This window comes from Pongo abelii, chromosome 5 (assembly GCF_028885655.2).
Source record: "Pongo abelii isolate AG06213 chromosome 5, NHGRI_mPonAbe1-v2.0_pri, whole genome shotgun sequence".
Classification (NCBI taxonomy): Eukaryota; Metazoa; Chordata; class Mammalia; order Primates; family Hominidae; genus Pongo; species Pongo abelii.
Window position 1 is genome coordinate 102,026,786 of NC_071990.2, and position 17,161 is coordinate 102,043,946.

Here is a 17,161-nt window from a genome sequence, read left to right on the forward strand (position 1 = left end):
AATAGGCAAGGGTAAAGGCATTCAAGATGGAAGTTGAAGTACAGAGTATGTGGGACCTTGTGTGTCACGTGGACGGGGCTTAGATTTTATTCTAAGTGCAGAGGCAGATGAATGAAAGTTTCGTGAGATGCAATGAGGTGATTTGATGTATGCTTTTAAAAGATCACTCAGGATAATGACTAGGGAATGGGAGGGAGCCAGTGTGAAGAGCAGGGAGGTCCCTTAGGAGGCATGAGCAGTGGGTCAGGGGAGAGAATGATGGGTTGCGCTGGGTTGCTGGAGGTAAAGATTTGCGATCACTCCTTTAATGATGAGCAACTTTTATGCATTAACCTGACTTCTTATAGTCTGTAACTTGGAAGTTTCAGGATTCTTTTTCCGTGGATCAGTTCTTAGTCAAAGGTGAGGAAGGGCGTGAGGAGCTAATCTTAAAGGAAAAAAGAATTCAATAGTACTTCCCTAATGGCTGTTTTCATTGTCTAAATCATCAGCATTTTTTATTCTAGAGCAAACTTGCTAATATTATTCACAGTATAAAGTTGTTGGCTTTTTTGTTTTTGTTTTTCTCTCATTAAATGTGACATAGAGCAGAAAACAACAATACCAGCACTACGGCACCTGGAGTTCCCTAGTGGCTGAGGCAGGGAAAGGATAGTTTCCTTTAATGAAATCCCTGAGGGACCAGGGAAGGGACAGAATGCTAATATGAGCTGTGTTAACCTTCCCTACATAAATCCCAACAAATCAATATGCCGGAACCTAGGAAAAGCTGGGAGTGGTATTGGTGTGTGAGTGCAACAAACTTACCTGGCGGATGGGCCTCCATCATGTATAAGCTCTCACTGTGTGTTAGTATTGCGCTCACAAATTTATATTAGTATCCCGATTAATTCTCACTTTAGCCCTGTGAACTAAATGGTATCAGCATAAACAGTTGACAGATGTGGAAGGTAAGATGTAGAAAGGTTAAAATCACATGGCTAGTCGGTGGCAAATATGAACTGGAACTCTTAGTCTTAATAAATTTGATTTGTTGCCTCCCAAAGTCTTTTGCTAGTTATATATTGTTAAGTTACATTTTTACTTATACAGAGATGGACATTCCTTACATAATTTTTCTTTCAATAGCTGCATTCTGTTAGTTTTAGTGACCAATCCTTTGTTGTGCCTATTATGTGACGTAACACGCCCACAATAAAAATCTTTAATTCTGACTATTCTAATCTGTCTCTGAAACAATATTTTTTATCAGGTGAATCCTTAGAATTATGAGGATTTCATTATATACAGAGATGTGTGGAAGAGTGGATATATTTCCATCAAGTATTATTATTCATTTCATACATAGAACAAAACATATTAGAGCAGTGCTGGCAACACTTTACAATAAGAAAACCCTCTACACGTTGCAAGCATCAGACACTGACTCTTGTTAACTTCAGCAAAAGAGAGATCTGCTGGCAGAATATCAGGAAGCTCAGTTGTTTGCGGAGAAGCCTGGAGACCCTATAAACTGGCAAAAATGCAGGCAGGTTCCGCAGCAAGAACCACAGCCAAGGTCATGCTGCAGGAACAGCCTGGTTGGGGTGCCCCGCCCGGCTCTGCTGCTGTCACACTACCCTCGGCCTCCACCCTGGGCAGCGCTGCACTTCCCACTGCAAGATGCGTCATGAAATGAATTCCAAACTGTCCCTGCTCCTTTCTGTCACTTGCTCACAATTCAAAGTGGCAGGAAGGATCATCAGATTGGCCAAGCCTGGGTCACCTGATCTACCTGTCGGGGCAGGGAGAGGTAGTCTCTGACCCCCTTTGATTTTCAGAGAAATGAAAACTAGCCTTTCACCAAGTAGGAAAGGGTTTCAGATGCTGAACAGCTACAGGAACAGCAAATCTCTATTAAACTGTAAAAGTAAAATATTTTTAGCCATTAAGTACTCACATGGAATTTTTAAGGTATCATGAAAAGGCAACATAGTCTTTGAAAGAAACTACTTTCCTATAGTGTAGACTTCAATTATCTCAAAATAGCTATTGAGCTGGGGAGGGTCACTTACTCTAATTTGCATACAGATGATCTTGCCAGCCATTTGGTTTTGTGTTGAGAATTCCAATATGACATTCGGCAGTTACTGGAACAAAGACCGAGTTTGCATCTTCCTTCCATTTATTTCATTTATCTCTGATAGGCTTTGTGGGAATCGTCTCTAATCCAAGCTATCAGAAAGCCTTTTACACATTCCTTCTGGCGATGCCTAATTTTCAGTGTGCTTGCAGTAATCAGTTTGCATTTTTTTATTGAGCTCATTTAAAAGCAAGTCCTGCCCACAAAGGAATGTTATGTTTCTGAATTTTATTGTTCTGCTCAGAGATTAAGCATTTGTATCACCATAATATGAAATGTATTCTGCCAGTCTATTAGTACTACAATAAAACTGATGTGACAAAGTTTTAATTCATACAATATTTGTAGTGTTTATCCCTAGCTTTAAAAGCAGAGATCAGAGTACATGCAAGAGACCATATGAGATCTTTAACATAGCATGTTTATTTTATTATACTGGAATTGTATCTTCATACGATAGAAGGCTAATCAAATTTGGTATGTTAAAGATGAATAAAATGGCATTACTACAAATGCAGCCAAAATAAAATTAACAGTGCTAAATGTCATGGAGACTGCAACTGTCAGCCTAAGGCATGAGAGGAACTGTAGTATAATTTTTTTAAAAAACTGCTTAAAGAAACAAACTGTTAGTCTTGTCCTAAAAGGGGCACTCAGTATAGTCTTAATATAGCGAGGCTTGATTCACAAATCATTATTCACTTGCAAAATCCATGATACTTATTTAATCCTTAAAAAATAGATATATATTATTTAACACCCCTCAGAACTTCTTCCCCAAAACATACATGAAAATCCTAAGTTCATTTTTATAGTTTAAGTATGCTGTACAAAGAATCTGAAGAGTCAGCCTCAAACAGGCTTTCTTTAAAAAAGGATCAAATTACAGTACAAATTAGAGAAAAAAATACAGGATTAATGTCTATAAAGAAGTGAGTAAAAGACTCAAGCAAAGCAAAGAAATTTTTAGCTGTGCGTGTTTTAGGAAGAAAAAAGTTTCATTTGAAAGAAAGTTAAAAAGGGTTAAATATTTAATACTCTTTGTGTATACTAGTTGATATACTTCGGGTATTTGTACTTATCCAAACCTCATGGTGAATTGTAATCTCCAGTGGTGGAGGTGGGGCCTTGTGGGAGGTTTTGAATCATGGGGGCAAATCTCTTCTGGCTTGGTGCTGTGTTTGTGATAGTTCTTGTGACATCTGGTCATTTAAAAATGTTCCTTCCAACCACTCTCTCTCTGACTTGCTCCTGCTTTCATCATGTGATGTGCCTGCTCCCTTCACCTTCTGCCATGATTGAAAGCTTCCTGAGGGTTCCCCAGGAGCAGATGCCACTATGATTCCAGTATAGCCTCCAGAACTGTGAGCCAATTAAACCTCTTTTCTCATAAATTATCCAGTCTCAGATATTTCTTTATAGCAGCGCAAGAACAGCCTAATACGCTAGTTATTGGTTCTTAGCATAATACTAACCCTCTTCTTTTGACTACTCAAGTGTGAAGCACTGTGCTAAGCATTTTCATATCTTATTCAACTTAATCTTTTTTTTTTTTTGAGATGGAGTTTCATTCTTGTTGCCCAGGCTGGAATGCAATGGTGCTTTCTCGGCTCACCACACCCTCAGCCTCCTAGGTTCAAGTGATTCTCCTGCCTCAGCCTCCTGAGTAGCTGGGATTACAGGCATGCACCACCATGCCAGGTTAATTTTTTGTATTTTTCATAGATACGGGGTTTCTCCATGTTGGTCAGGCTGGTCTTGAACTCCCGACCTCAGGTGATCCGCCCGCCTTAGCCTCCCAAAGTGCTGAGATTACAGGTGTGAGCCACTGCATCCGGCCAACTTAATCTTTAATAGCCCCATGAGGTAAATATCATTAGCACCATTTTATGGGTACAGAAACTGAGGCTTAGAAACAATGAAGCATTTGAACCTTACCTTGGCTTCAGTGTCTGTACTCTATCCCTATGTTGCACTTCTGCCTTTGAGTATTCCACTTCCTTTAATATTGGTGAAGCAAAGCCAGGCTATGTCTTACCATGCTATTTGATATGAGAAATCATATACCAATGTTTTATACACCATGCTTATCTAGGACAGTGTCTCAGAGGCTCTCAGAAAACAGTTGAAATTATAAAGTTACTGACTTCTCCAACCTCGCAATAAACTTCTAATAATAACCCTTGGAGTTTCTCTACAGTGAAGTTTAGGTATGCATACTATCAGATTTGGGGCTGAACTTCAAAGTTATCCTGCTTAGGCAACCTCAGTAGGGAGAGGGTGGACATTTTGGTGGGCTCTTAAAATCAAGACTAAGGAAAAAAGGCCTGAAGAGGTCATACTTGAGACTCTTCCCCATAGGATAAGAGGGTATTCCACCAGAGGTGCTGCACTGCTTTCTAAAATGTTAAACAAAAATTTGGCTTCCAATGAGAACACATATAACCAAATTCAGTATCACTGAGAGTTGTCAGTGGAATGTGAAAAAAGAATTGATGCTAAGCTGATAGGGTTTTTTCTCCCTAATATACTTTACTCTTAACCTAGATTCTCTTAGTCTTTCTTTTCTAGTCTGCACCAGGTACTTCTGCTTCACTATAGGAATGAGTTACTTCTCTTGTTTTAACTTTCATAAAATCTTAAACATTTAGAATTGATAAAGAAAAACCCATATTCTCACTATCCAGCTTTCTCAATATGTTTGCCTTAAAAAGTCCAAAAATTCAGTTCTCAAAAAAAATTATTAATTTTTCAACGACAAATATTCTTAATGAGAAAAGGCTGTTTTTATAGAGGCATGATGTGTCTTTTTCTCATGAAGTTTTAGAAACATATAGTACAAATAGTTTGTATTATATATATAATGATATACTTAGGTCATTAGCGAATCAGGGCTGGAGTTGTTACAGGGACCCCATTATTGTATTATATTTTCTTTCATACACTCTGGTATTGTTTGAGGACATTACATTACATCATATTATATTATTAAATTGTTTGAAAATGTTTTGAGGAGACGAAATAATCTTGCCAAGAAAAAAGGGCTGTATAAAAAAGCTTAGCACTTAAGATATCTGTATTCAAAGTTGAATGTGAACAATCACATTCACTGTTTTCCTATTTCAAATACTTCATCTGGCATGAAGCATCTGCATTACATATCAATGGCATCAGTTGAAGTTTTATTTTGAGCCAGGGTAAAGCCTGCCTGAGGAAAATTTTCTTGTTTATATTAATATAGTTGAATGTGTTTATTTCAATAACAGATTAAATATTGTATCTTGTATTGGAGGGCTATTTTTGGTGGCATTTAGATTAAGGGAGGCATATATGTGTGGGGGCATCACGTTATTTTATATAGGATTATTTTGGTGCCACAATTCAAAAAAATATTTATCGAACACCTATGTTTATGCACATGACATGATACAGTGCAGGCATATGATGATAAAGCAACATTGTCATTGCCCTACAGTAATGCACGAAATGAAGTTATCATAAATTTCTGTTTAATGGGGAATTTATTGATTACATATTCATGTTATTATCAAAATGGAGAGGTGGGACTTCTACCTAACCTGAGGATCCACAGGGTCTTCTTGGAAATCTGAGCCAAGTCTCAAAGGCTTGTAAGGGGAGCTTTCTTCAACAAGGATGATTATTATGGTTCCATGCCATTTTATCATATCAAGTCTGTGTAAATTAGGGGTGGTATTTTATTTGCTTTACTTACCCATTCTTTGTTCTTATTTCAATAAAATACCCAGGAAAAAATGAATTAGCTTTTTCCCTGCAGAAGCACAGAATGCTGGTGACTCCTAGTGATGTTCAGTTCTCAGAACTAGTGTAAATATACCTATCTTTCAGAGCATAACGCAGGGATAGAGAGGGGAGTTCTTTATTTTCTAAAACGGAACTTGAAAAATAGTTATCAAAGAGAGAAACCAGAAGAATATGGGTGTGGGAAGGACACTGGGCAAGACATTTCTGCCCAATACCATTCCTGTTGTTTTTTTCCAAGTTCAATCATTATAAGGCTTTCTGTATTTCTTAATCTCAACTTCCTCATAGTGCATTATTTTCCGTACTATTCTTATCTCACCTGAGGGACTTTAAACCTTAAATCCATCTAAGTCTGAAAGTTGCTGAGACATGCTTATTAAATGGCCTAATTCTAGCAAGAAAAATAAATCTAGGTAATCTTGTATTTGCTCCCCTTTTCTACTGCCATTATGTTTATGTATGACAGTCTACTGCCAATAATCTACATTAAAATCCATTCCTCTCACCAACCTTTTAAAATTTCTTTTTTATTAATTTATTTCTAATTGACAAATCACTTTATATTATATGGAATATGATGTAGTGTATACATTGATCTATGTATACATTGTAGAGTCAATCAAACTAGTTAACATTCCCATCACCTCATCAGCTTTTTGTTTGTGATGAGGACATTAAAAATCTATTCTTTTAGCAATTTTGAAATATACAATATAATTAACTGTGGTTCCTAGGCAGTGCAATAAATTACTAAAACTTATTGCTCCAGTCTAACTGAAACTTTGTACCCTTTGATCCATATTTCTCTCCCTTTCTACAACATTGTGGTTAGGATTAAAGGAAACCAACAATAGATGGTAAAAGACTCTAGGGTGACAACAATAGTAAGCCTCTCCCACCCCTAAGCCTTAAAGTACGGGAGAAGGCAGTTACTGTAACCTGGCCACCAAACAGGACTTGTAATCTTAAGTTTAGGAATGCAACCATTGCCAAATTGTGGCCTAGAGTGAAGGAGCCATGTGAATAAGTATCCTTATTCTTTCTTTTCTGATCAACTTATTTCCTGCTATTGCTTGAGATTTACAGAGATCCAGAAAGTCTTATAATTGTAGTCTATGTAGGTAAGCTTCCTGAGATACAGAACAGAGTGGAGAAGTCAGGAGAGTAGATCTGGAGGAAATGTGAAATATTTTTCATACTCACTTGATCTTCAAAACAATCTTCAATAAGTACTATATTCATACTATTTTTAGATGAGGAAACTGAGGCACAGAGGGGTTAAGTCACTTTTGCAGGGTCACATAGAAAAGTGCTAAAGCTAATTGCATGTTTGCTTCATTAATTTTTAAACTTTCTTCTTTACTAATACAAATGTTTATGATTATAAATAATGTTTCCAATGCATTCTACCCAATTTAATATGTAGTATGTTCACTATCTTTCAGTTGAAAATATTTTCTTATTTTCCTTGTGGTTTCTTTTTTTATCTCCTTGATTATTTAGATATTTCTTAATATCCAAATATATGGAGATTTTAATGGTTATATTTTCATTATTGATTTCTTCTGAAGTTATTAAGATCAGAAAATGTGATGGTTATACTAGCCCTTTAAAATTTGTTGAGATTCGCTCTACATTTATCTGATGAATTGTGTAATGTTCTCTGTGAGTTTGAAAACAATGTGTATTCTGCAATTGTTGGATCCAGTTATTTATATATTTTTATGTATGTAAAGTTTGCTAAGTGCACCCATTAAATATATAACTTACTGATGTAACAATAATTTTTGTTTGCTTAGGTTGACTTCTTCTTGTAATTCTCAATTGTTGCTATTTATACTTAAAAGGCTACTATATAAATAAAGGCTTAGGATTTTTATATATTTCTGAATCTTTTATTAATATGTAGTAATATTTTTATCTGTAATAATCCATTTTTTCCCTTCAAGTCTATTTTGTCTGATACCATAAGCATGACACCAGTTTCTTTTGATTGATAAATCTTTTTCCATCATTTTACTTTTAATATTTCTGAATCCTATGTCTTAGATGTATCTTTTATAAATTGCTTTTTCAAAAGAAATCTGACAGAATCCAATAAATTAATCAGAATCTTTATTTTTAAAATTTTTTTTGCATTTACATTTACTGGAATTACTGATATATTTGAAATTATTTCTACAGTCATAGTTTGTGTTTTTGACTACCTTGCTTCTGTGCTTCATTGTTCTCTGTTCTTGCCTTCTTTTGGTTATTTTTCTTATTTAAATTTTTCTTCTGTCAGTTTGAAAATATACGTTTTTAAATGTATTTTTAATGGTTATTCTATCAAATTTAACATGAATATTTTTTGAAGTCTAAATTTAATCAATATTTTCCATCTCTTTCAAAACAATATAATTTACTGTCTATAAATCCAATTATTTCTCTTCTAAATATGTTTTATTGTCATGCCTTGTAGTTCTATCTTTTCTATCCCAGAATACATGGTTATTGTTTAATGCAGTCAATATATATTTAGATTTATTTAAGTATTAACCAATGACTTTCTTAGTTATAGCTTAGAAATGTTTTACATTCTCAGCTTGAGGTTTTCAGATTAAACAAGTAGCATGAGTTCAAATAAAAACCATATGAAGCCTGGATTTTATTTACAAATTCTCGAAGGAGTTCTCCTTCACAAAGAGCCAAGGGGATTCTCTTTATGGTCATTTTTTGAGAGGTGGGTGGTTGAATGAATTATTTTAAACTCATTCTCACCTTTTCACTGAGATTGTAGTGTTTGAGATCCAGTCCAGTTTATGAGGGAAGGACATTTCATATTCTTTTCCTTTTACTTCTCAGATTTTCCATAAGAATCACTCTCCTTTTGCCTGAGGCATATAATTTAGAGGTCATTTGAGTGATGGTCTGCTGGTGAGCAAACCGTCAGGTTTTCATTGCATAAAAATATATTGTATTATCTTTTTCTTAAAAGATATTTTTACTTGGTATAGAATTTAGATAAACAATTTTTTTTTCAACACATTGAAAATATTCCACTTGCATCTGGCTTGCATTGGTACCACTGAAAAGTCTGCTGTCAGTATACTTGTTTCTTTAAAGGTAAACCTATCATTTTCTTCTGTTTTAAGATGTTCTTTGTTTTATTAGTTGTAGTTTTGTAGTGATTTGATTAGGGAATTTTTTAATTCATCTTGCTGAATAGTTTTCAAAACATATACAATTTAACTGATTAAAATTTTTAGAACTTATTCTCTCTTCTATATGTCTTAACATTTCATTTATGTTTTTTACATCTTTTTTTGTGCTGCAGTTTTCAGATCTAACTTACTGTTAAATAAAACTTTATTAAATTCACTATTTGAGTTTCAACTTTAATTGTTATATTTTTATTTCCAAAAATTGCTTGGTTACTTTTCAAATATGGCTGGCCATTTTTAGTTTCTTGATCTTTATACTATTGATCCTTCCTATTTTAAAAAACATAAACATTTATTTTATAGTTTGATATTTGAATATTTTAAACTGTTTGCCCGTCTGATTCTGTTTTCTTTTTTTTCTACTAAGTGACATATTTCTGTGTTTTGTAATTTTGACTGAGTAAATATTTCTTGGAGCATGAGACCTAGAATAAAGTAAAGTTTACACAAAGAAGACTTGCATTTTCTTCTACTAGTTCTAGTCTAGAAATGTTTTACATTCTCAGCTTGAGGTTTTCAGATTAAATAAGTAGCATAAGCAGCATGAGTTAATGTAAAACCCATGTGAAGCCTGGATTTTGTTTATAAATTCTCAAGGGAGTTCTCCTTCAACAGGAACCAAGGTGTTTTTCTTTGTAGTCTTTTTTTTTGAGAGGTGGGTGGTCGGATGAATTGTTTCATGCTCGCTCTCACCTTTCCACTGAGATTGTAGTTCTTTGAGGTCCAGTTTTATGAGGGAAGGGCTTTTCATATTCTGTAAGTTAGGACACCTTGGACTTCCCCCACCCCCATATAACCCCTGACAGGTTCCAAAGTCATAAAAACGGAAGTAAAAATGTATCAGAATTTGGCAAATGCTCACAAGGTGAAAGCCAATTTCAATGCTTCCCATGTCTTTTTGGTTTTTTGCCTTAACTCAGTATTTCTTATTTTCTTGCCAAATCATACATAAATTTAAGCTTTTTAAAAGACATTTGATTCAACATTTACTCTTCTGTTTTTCTAGGAGTTTCACTCAAGGGACTTAGGTTACATATTCTGGGACATGAGTTGGCAATATTACTGATTAATGGGGAATCTTGATACAAGTATTTCAGAGTGTTGGTAGATGATTCAGTAGCAGTGTAAGGAGGGAATGGACAGCAAGGCTATTTGGTGGTAGGGAAATGAGGTGGCTGCTATTCTATATCTACACCCATCCCTGTTCCCTTCCTTCTTTCCTCTATTCACAGAGTCCAAATCTCAATACTCTACCAAGATGGGAGCCACAGTATCTACAATTTTAGTCTTTATTTATTATAGATTTAAATACTATAGGCATCACAGAGTTCAAGGAAACCAAATTCTATTCTGTTAAAGTTTCAGAGCCAAGTAATAAATATTCTTTTTATGATTTATCAATTTCACTGATTACCAAAATACTGCAATATTTTCCCCCAACATTCCATTATTTATTTTATTATATTCTTATAATACCTTGTGACCTCACTGTCAATCTTGGGTCTCTTGGGACTAAACTGGCCTTTTCGGAAGCAGTTCAACCTCTGACAAGCGATGCCATTTCCAGATATGTAGATTCAGCATAGCTGAATGGAACAGGCAGCCCAGCAGGAGCAGCAGCAAACCGTAAAATCCACAATTTTAAAGTGTCAGGATAAGTATTTCATGGACTCATCCTGTTACTATAAAATCAGATCAACTGGGAACATATATTCCATCCAAATTTTGACAGGTGCAGCTACTGCCATGGCTCTGCTATTCTTTCTCTAATCTGCCCATCTGCTCTCAGGATTCCTCTGATTCTCTTTGAAATATTTAATCTTCTGCTTTCCTTATCCTCAAATACTCCACTTTGTCCTTTAAGACAAGGTCCACACAAACAAGTCAAAGCAGAGAGGAACAGAGATATTATCTGTAATTAGAGTAGTAAAGGCAACCAGTCTAAATAATTTCATCTTCCAAATTGGTTTTCTTGGCTATATTAGTCTAATTGTTTAATATTCTCTGCATTTTTAAAGGATTTTTCTGTCTGTACATAAGCAAGTAAGATAGCTAGTTGTTAGTAATGGATAAAATGTTGAAATGGATTCATTCATACAAAAGATTTTCATGAGCATCTTGTAAATGTTAAACACTATTTTTTTCATGGCAGTTCACAAAACATTTCTTGTTTTCAAGAGCTTATAAAATGTAATATTTTTAGTGATATCTTTATTAGTATTAAATTTTGGCATGAATAATTTTGTTTACTTTTTAATAAGGATCAGAAGAAAAAGTTGTCACATTTCTGGTTATCTTGTGTGCCTTATAGACTAGACTAGAAATAGCTCACAAGCTGTATAAAAATAGGAAGTGGGCTGGATTTGGCCCATGGGCCAGAATTTGCTAATCTTTGCCTTAGAACAATCAAATAAAAATGATTTATTATTTTCATTTTTCGGAAAGAACTAGGAGAACTTAGATCAAAGTAGCAGAGCTTTGAATATAGTTCTAGAATTCTTTCTCATATTTCTCAAAATCCTATGTGACTCTCCCTTTCTCTGTTGTGCAAGTTTCTAGGAGAGGCCGGCATAAAAGTTACAGTGTTGAATGAAAAATTGGGAGAGTTTGGGACTCATGAGCCTGGTACCCCCTACCTCCTCCCTGAAAGCATATATGGTTAGCCTGATTCCATTCCTGATTCTGAGAAAAATAATAAAATGGATCAGGTGTGTCTCCCACCCTTTCTCTTCTTAGTCATAGTCCCTTAGGGTCGTAGATTCTTCACACTCTTCCTAATATCCTGGGAAACCCATACTCAAGGAGGAATCTGATATAGTTATACTACATTGTTAATGAACGATGAGGCTAGAGATATTATCCTTAACAAGGATTTGCATTTTGACTGGGAGCAATGCCCTGTGCCAAAATATTTAATATCTTGTTGCTATTTCAGTCATCTATGCATAATACAGATGAGGATAATATTTTTGAGGTTCTGATAAACAGATGTCCATTTTCCTGTCTGTCCATGAAGGTGACTTTAAGTCAATGTTTCTGAATGTTAAAGTATTACTCAGTTTACTGTTAGTCTTACCCATGTTATGAGTGTCTTTTATTTTTTAATCACTAAAAGAGGAAGATAGGGACTAAATATTTTTATATGTAAATGTTTAAATGAAATAATATTTTATATTTTAGTATGCATCATATTTGCTAGGTAGTTTTATACCACAGTGTAGTAAATTTGTATTTGTGAAGTATTCATAAGGTTTATAGAAGTGCAACCAAAAAGACAGCGATATCAATGATTCACACAATATAGAGAAATATGGCTTAGACATTTTGTAACCTTTTCTTTCAGTGTCAAGAGCAGATAATACGTGAAAATATGTTGGCAGAGAATGGTATGTATACACACAGGCGCTTGTGTGTGTAAAAAAAAAAAAGTGTATCAGTTATTTATTTTTGGTAACAGGCTATCCTAAGACCTAATGACTAAGGTAACAGCCATTTATATGCTGATGATTCTGTGATTTGGGCTGTGTTCAGCTGGTGGTTCTTCTGTTGATATTGCCTGTAGTCACTTCTGTGTCTATCGTCCTCTTATGGTTCAAATGGAGCTGGATAGTACACAATAACATTACTTACGTGTCTGAGAGTTATCTGTAGATATTAGCCAATGTGCCTGGGTTCTCCATGTAGTTTCTCCAGCAGGATACTACCAAGGTTATGGTAGTATTCCAAAAGAACATCCCCCTCAATGTGTTAGCATCTTTCAGGCCTCTACTTTTGTCATATTTGCTTACATCCTACTGCCAAAGCAAGGCATGCTCCACACTTAAAGTCACTGTGAGAGAGAACTACACAAAGATGTGGATACAAGAAGATGTGACACACTAGGAGTGTTATTATGGCCAGAAGATCCCTATCTAAAATAGTCTGTTTAAAGTTGATTTCTTTTTTTACTATCACAGAACAAATACATTCATAATCTATATTACATAACTCTATATAGCTGATTTCAAATACTATGTTTAATATTTTGTGTTAGGACAATTTAAATAGTTTCAATCGTTTTTATAAGATGTTGTGACCTTGCATGGGGGTGAGGGAACATGCAGTGAAGCTACATTTCAGTTCAGAGGCAATACCACCAATGCTTTATAGTACTTAAGAGAATTTTGGTTAAAAACACAGACTTTAATTGCCAACTCTCCCATTTGCTATCTTGGGCAAATTCTAAACCTATGTAAGTCTCAATTTCCTCAACTAAAGTAGTTGATAATAAGAGTGTGGAGGACATTATGGATTGCATGAAAGTGTTTCTCCCAGTGACTGCCTCATGTCAAACCATGAAAAATATGATCTACTACTATTAAATAGAAGTACAGAAAATTTTCTCTGTGTACTCTTCCTAGATATTTCAATGACTCTTTATCTAAATATTAGCTAGCTCAGCCTTTTCCTTATTAATTTAAAACTCATTGAAATTTTGTGATATATTATATGGAATTACCACTACCACAAAAGGGAACAAACAGTATTCCCAGTTGGCCTCGTCTTCAACTGGATCTTCTGGCTTGAATACACGTCACTTTTCTTCTGAAATGAATACATTCACTCCCTCCTGAAATAAGTTTATATTAATTGGGAATCAAAAATATTTCATAGTTATTTGTGCATTTCTATTTCTATCTATCCTACCTTTTGTAAAGCCTAAGGTGGCAGATTTCATAAAAACAACTGAGTATTTGAGATCAGAGAGATCTGCATGGAAATTTCACCTCTGTCACTTATAACTGCATGACTCACAGTTTCAATTTTTCATCTGTAAAATGGATGATTCTGAGAATTCAAAGAAATAATGTTTGTAAATTGTCCAGTACATATAGCCAGGTTGAATAAACAGGAGCCCTTGTAATAAATGTAAAGGTACTTTTGCAGGATTATATGGATTCATTGTCTAATCACAGTCTAAAAAACAAGCATTATGACATCTTGGTGTATAAGAATATATTTCTGCTGCCAAAGCTATCACTGTAAATTTTAATCAAACATTCCAGATAACTGTGATTACTTTGCATTTCTGTGTCAATATTGCCTTAGGACATATCCAAGAACAAATAGCCTACTGTCTGATGGAAATATGGAAACAGACTTTGGAACACTAGCTTGCAGCTAGCTCACCATGACTGTTTCTGAAACACTGCAAAGCTACTTCAAAAACCATAAAAGACAGAAGGAAACATCAGGGAATATTTATGGAAAATAATCAAGAGAAGATACATTAATTAGCTTTAGAAACTTCCTATAATAATTTTCAACTTTTATGCCTTTCCAAATGAATATATTATTTTTAGAATTTCAAGAAAAACTATATATCGTAAGACAAATATCTGAGCACAAATTGAACAAAACCTCATCTTTTCCCCCACCCCAAATACATGGTCTGATTATGTTTAGCCTATTTGAAAGTGACATTAACTCTTTAAAGCCTTCAGGTTACTATTTAGTAAACAGTATCTTCATTCCAATTAATGGTATCTTAGTAGACCAATAGCATTCAAGATCTTTCAAGAAATATCAGGATTTTGGAGGGTCATGATGTGTCAGGGGTTGCAAGACAAAATATCTACCTAACCAACTCATTTCGAGTTTCTTGTCTCCCTTTATTTCCAAGGTAGCTGACATAGGAATGCAGCCTGAAGAAATCAGCACCTCCTAGATACAGAATGAACAGAAGGGCTCAGAAGAAATATGAGGACAAATAGGTAAGCTAAGGACTGGCATAAGAGACCAGATCCCTGGAGTCTTATATTCTATCACACGAAGATAGACGATCAACACTAATTCTACCACAAGAAGATAGACGATCAACACTAAACTTACTAATTAAATTATTACATAGCATGTTAGAAGACTGCATGCAACAGTAAACTAAAAAGGAAATGCAGGCAAGGGGGATCTAGAATGCTGGGTGGCAAGAAGGGGGAAGGTTGCAAAATTAAATAGATTGATCAAGGTAGGCTTTATTGAGAAGGCAAGCAAAGACTTAAAGGAGGTGAGGAAACCAACTAAATAGGTATCTAGGGACAGAGAGCTCCAGAGAGAAGGAGCAGTAAGTACAAAGTCCCTAAGGAGGGCTGTGCTTAGCGAGTTCAGGTATCAGCAGGGAGGCCAGTGTGGCTGGAGCAGAGTGACTGAGGAGTTGGTGGTAAAAGAAAGGGTCAGATGGCCAGCAGGGAGCTGTGCCATGTAGAGTTTATGGCCCATTCTAAAGGTTTGGCTTTTACTGTGTGAGGTTTTACTCTGTTGCAAGGTTTTGAAGAAAGTCACAGTGCAGAACTTAGGTTTCTAAAAGATCAATCTGTCTGCTGAATTGGGAAAAAATTATGGTGACAAGGTAAGGGAGATGAGGGTAGAAGTCCATAAACCAATTAGGAAGCATCTGCAGTAATCCTGGCAAGAGATGGTGGTGATTCAGTCCAGGATACAGTTAGATGGTCAGAACTATTGTACCCTGAATACATTTTGAATATAGAGCCATCAGGAATTTTTAATGGAAACCATCAAGGACTTTTTGGCATGTCAGCCTCATTTTAGTGTTGTCCATCACTGACTCCAAGTTTCTAATAATCAGCTGAGAAAACAATTATAATCCTTCTCAGCTGCTCAAGGCAGTACACTGAAAAATTCTTTGATGTATTTGACCTTACAGGTATGCTAGACTGAGGCAGAAGAGGCTTGAATATTGACTTCATCTTTTAAGATAACTCCCCAGGTAAAACATGAGTCCAAGCAATGGAGGAAGAACTTCATCAGACAATGAAGTAGTGGATATGTCAGCTGACAAGGGAGGGACACATAGGTATGAGTAAGAGGTTGCAGTTTAAAGTATTTTGTGTCTTCTGAAGCCTTTTATTTATACCTGTTCTAATTTATAGGGTCTTACTTTTTCTTCATCAATACCGTAACTTCTATATAAAAGGAAGTGGTGAAGCTATAACTTCCGTGGACATAATTCAACAAATTACTGCTGGATGCAGTGGCTCACGCATTTTGGGAGGCCAAGACAGGAGGATCACTTGAGTCTAGGAGTTTGAGACGAGCCCAGGTAACATGGCAAGACTCCATCTCTAAAAAAAAAAAAAAAAAAATTAGCTGGACATGGTGGCATGCACCTGTAGTCTCAGCTACTTAGAAGGCTGGGGTGAGAGGATCACTTGAGCCTGGGTGGTTGAGTCTGCAGCGAGCCATGATCATGCCACTGCACTCCAACCTGGACAACATGGTGAGACCCTGTCTTAAAAAACAAAAGATAAAAAACCCACACAAATTACTTTCCCACCCCCAAAGTTTGGGCTTTTTGCCACCTCTGCCCTGAAGTTTAACGTGAAGCAATTCTTTAGTACCTTCAGAGAAAGCCTCTGGGTATCAGTGTGTTCTTTTAGCCCAACATTTGAGGATATGAGCTTATCATGTCCTCTCTTATCCAATTAATGCCACTGAAAGAAGCACCACCCCAGGTCTTCATGTTTTCATACTTTCTTTGTTGCAGTGTGGCCTTCTACATCTTGCCTTCAGTGCTGTGGCCCCTCCTTAGGACCAATTTTTGTTTTTCAGGTTTTCTAGTCACAAGCAATTAAACTAAACCAAATTTAAGCTGAAAATGAGTTGATTGGAAGAGAAATTATAGAAGCAATAGAAATGCTGAAGAATTAATCTTAGAAATGGCAAGAGGTAAGGCCACTTGCAGTGGTAAACAGCCTAGATCATGCCTTAGAACAGCCTGAGTACTGCTTGAGGCTTCCCAGTCTCTGTTTGCTTATTGGAGGTGACATGGTTTTGGTCTAGGCCTCCACCATAGATTCCAGCCACTGAATGTTTGCATTACTCCTGCAGGACTGGCAGTCCCTAGTAGAAACATCCAATTGACAGATCTTAGGTCATGTATCTTTGATTTGGCTCTCTGAGGGCAAGGAGGGAGTTCCTGGGCCCTTCAGCCTATGCAATCAGAGCCCTCATAACATATGATGAGGGATTGTCTCCAACCAGAAAACTTTGGGGTACA

General features: G+C 35.8%; 1 protein-coding gene across 5 annotated transcripts in view; it reads left to right on the top strand.

Annotated features, from left to right (window-relative positions):
• GRIK2 (glutamate ionotropic receptor kainate type subunit 2) overlaps positions 1–17,161 on the top strand; it is a 1,201,011-nt gene that overhangs the window by 238,999 nt on the left and 944,851 nt on the right. For 4 of the 5 annotated variants that reach the window (XM_054557912.2, XM_063724918.1, XM_063724919.1 and 1 more), the window contains exon 4: positions 14,771–14,861. The gene's annotated coding sequence lies outside the window, so the exon portion shown is untranslated. The remainder of the gene's footprint in view (positions 1–14,770; positions 14,862–17,161) is intronic. The other variant, XM_063724917.1, reaches the window with a different exon arrangement.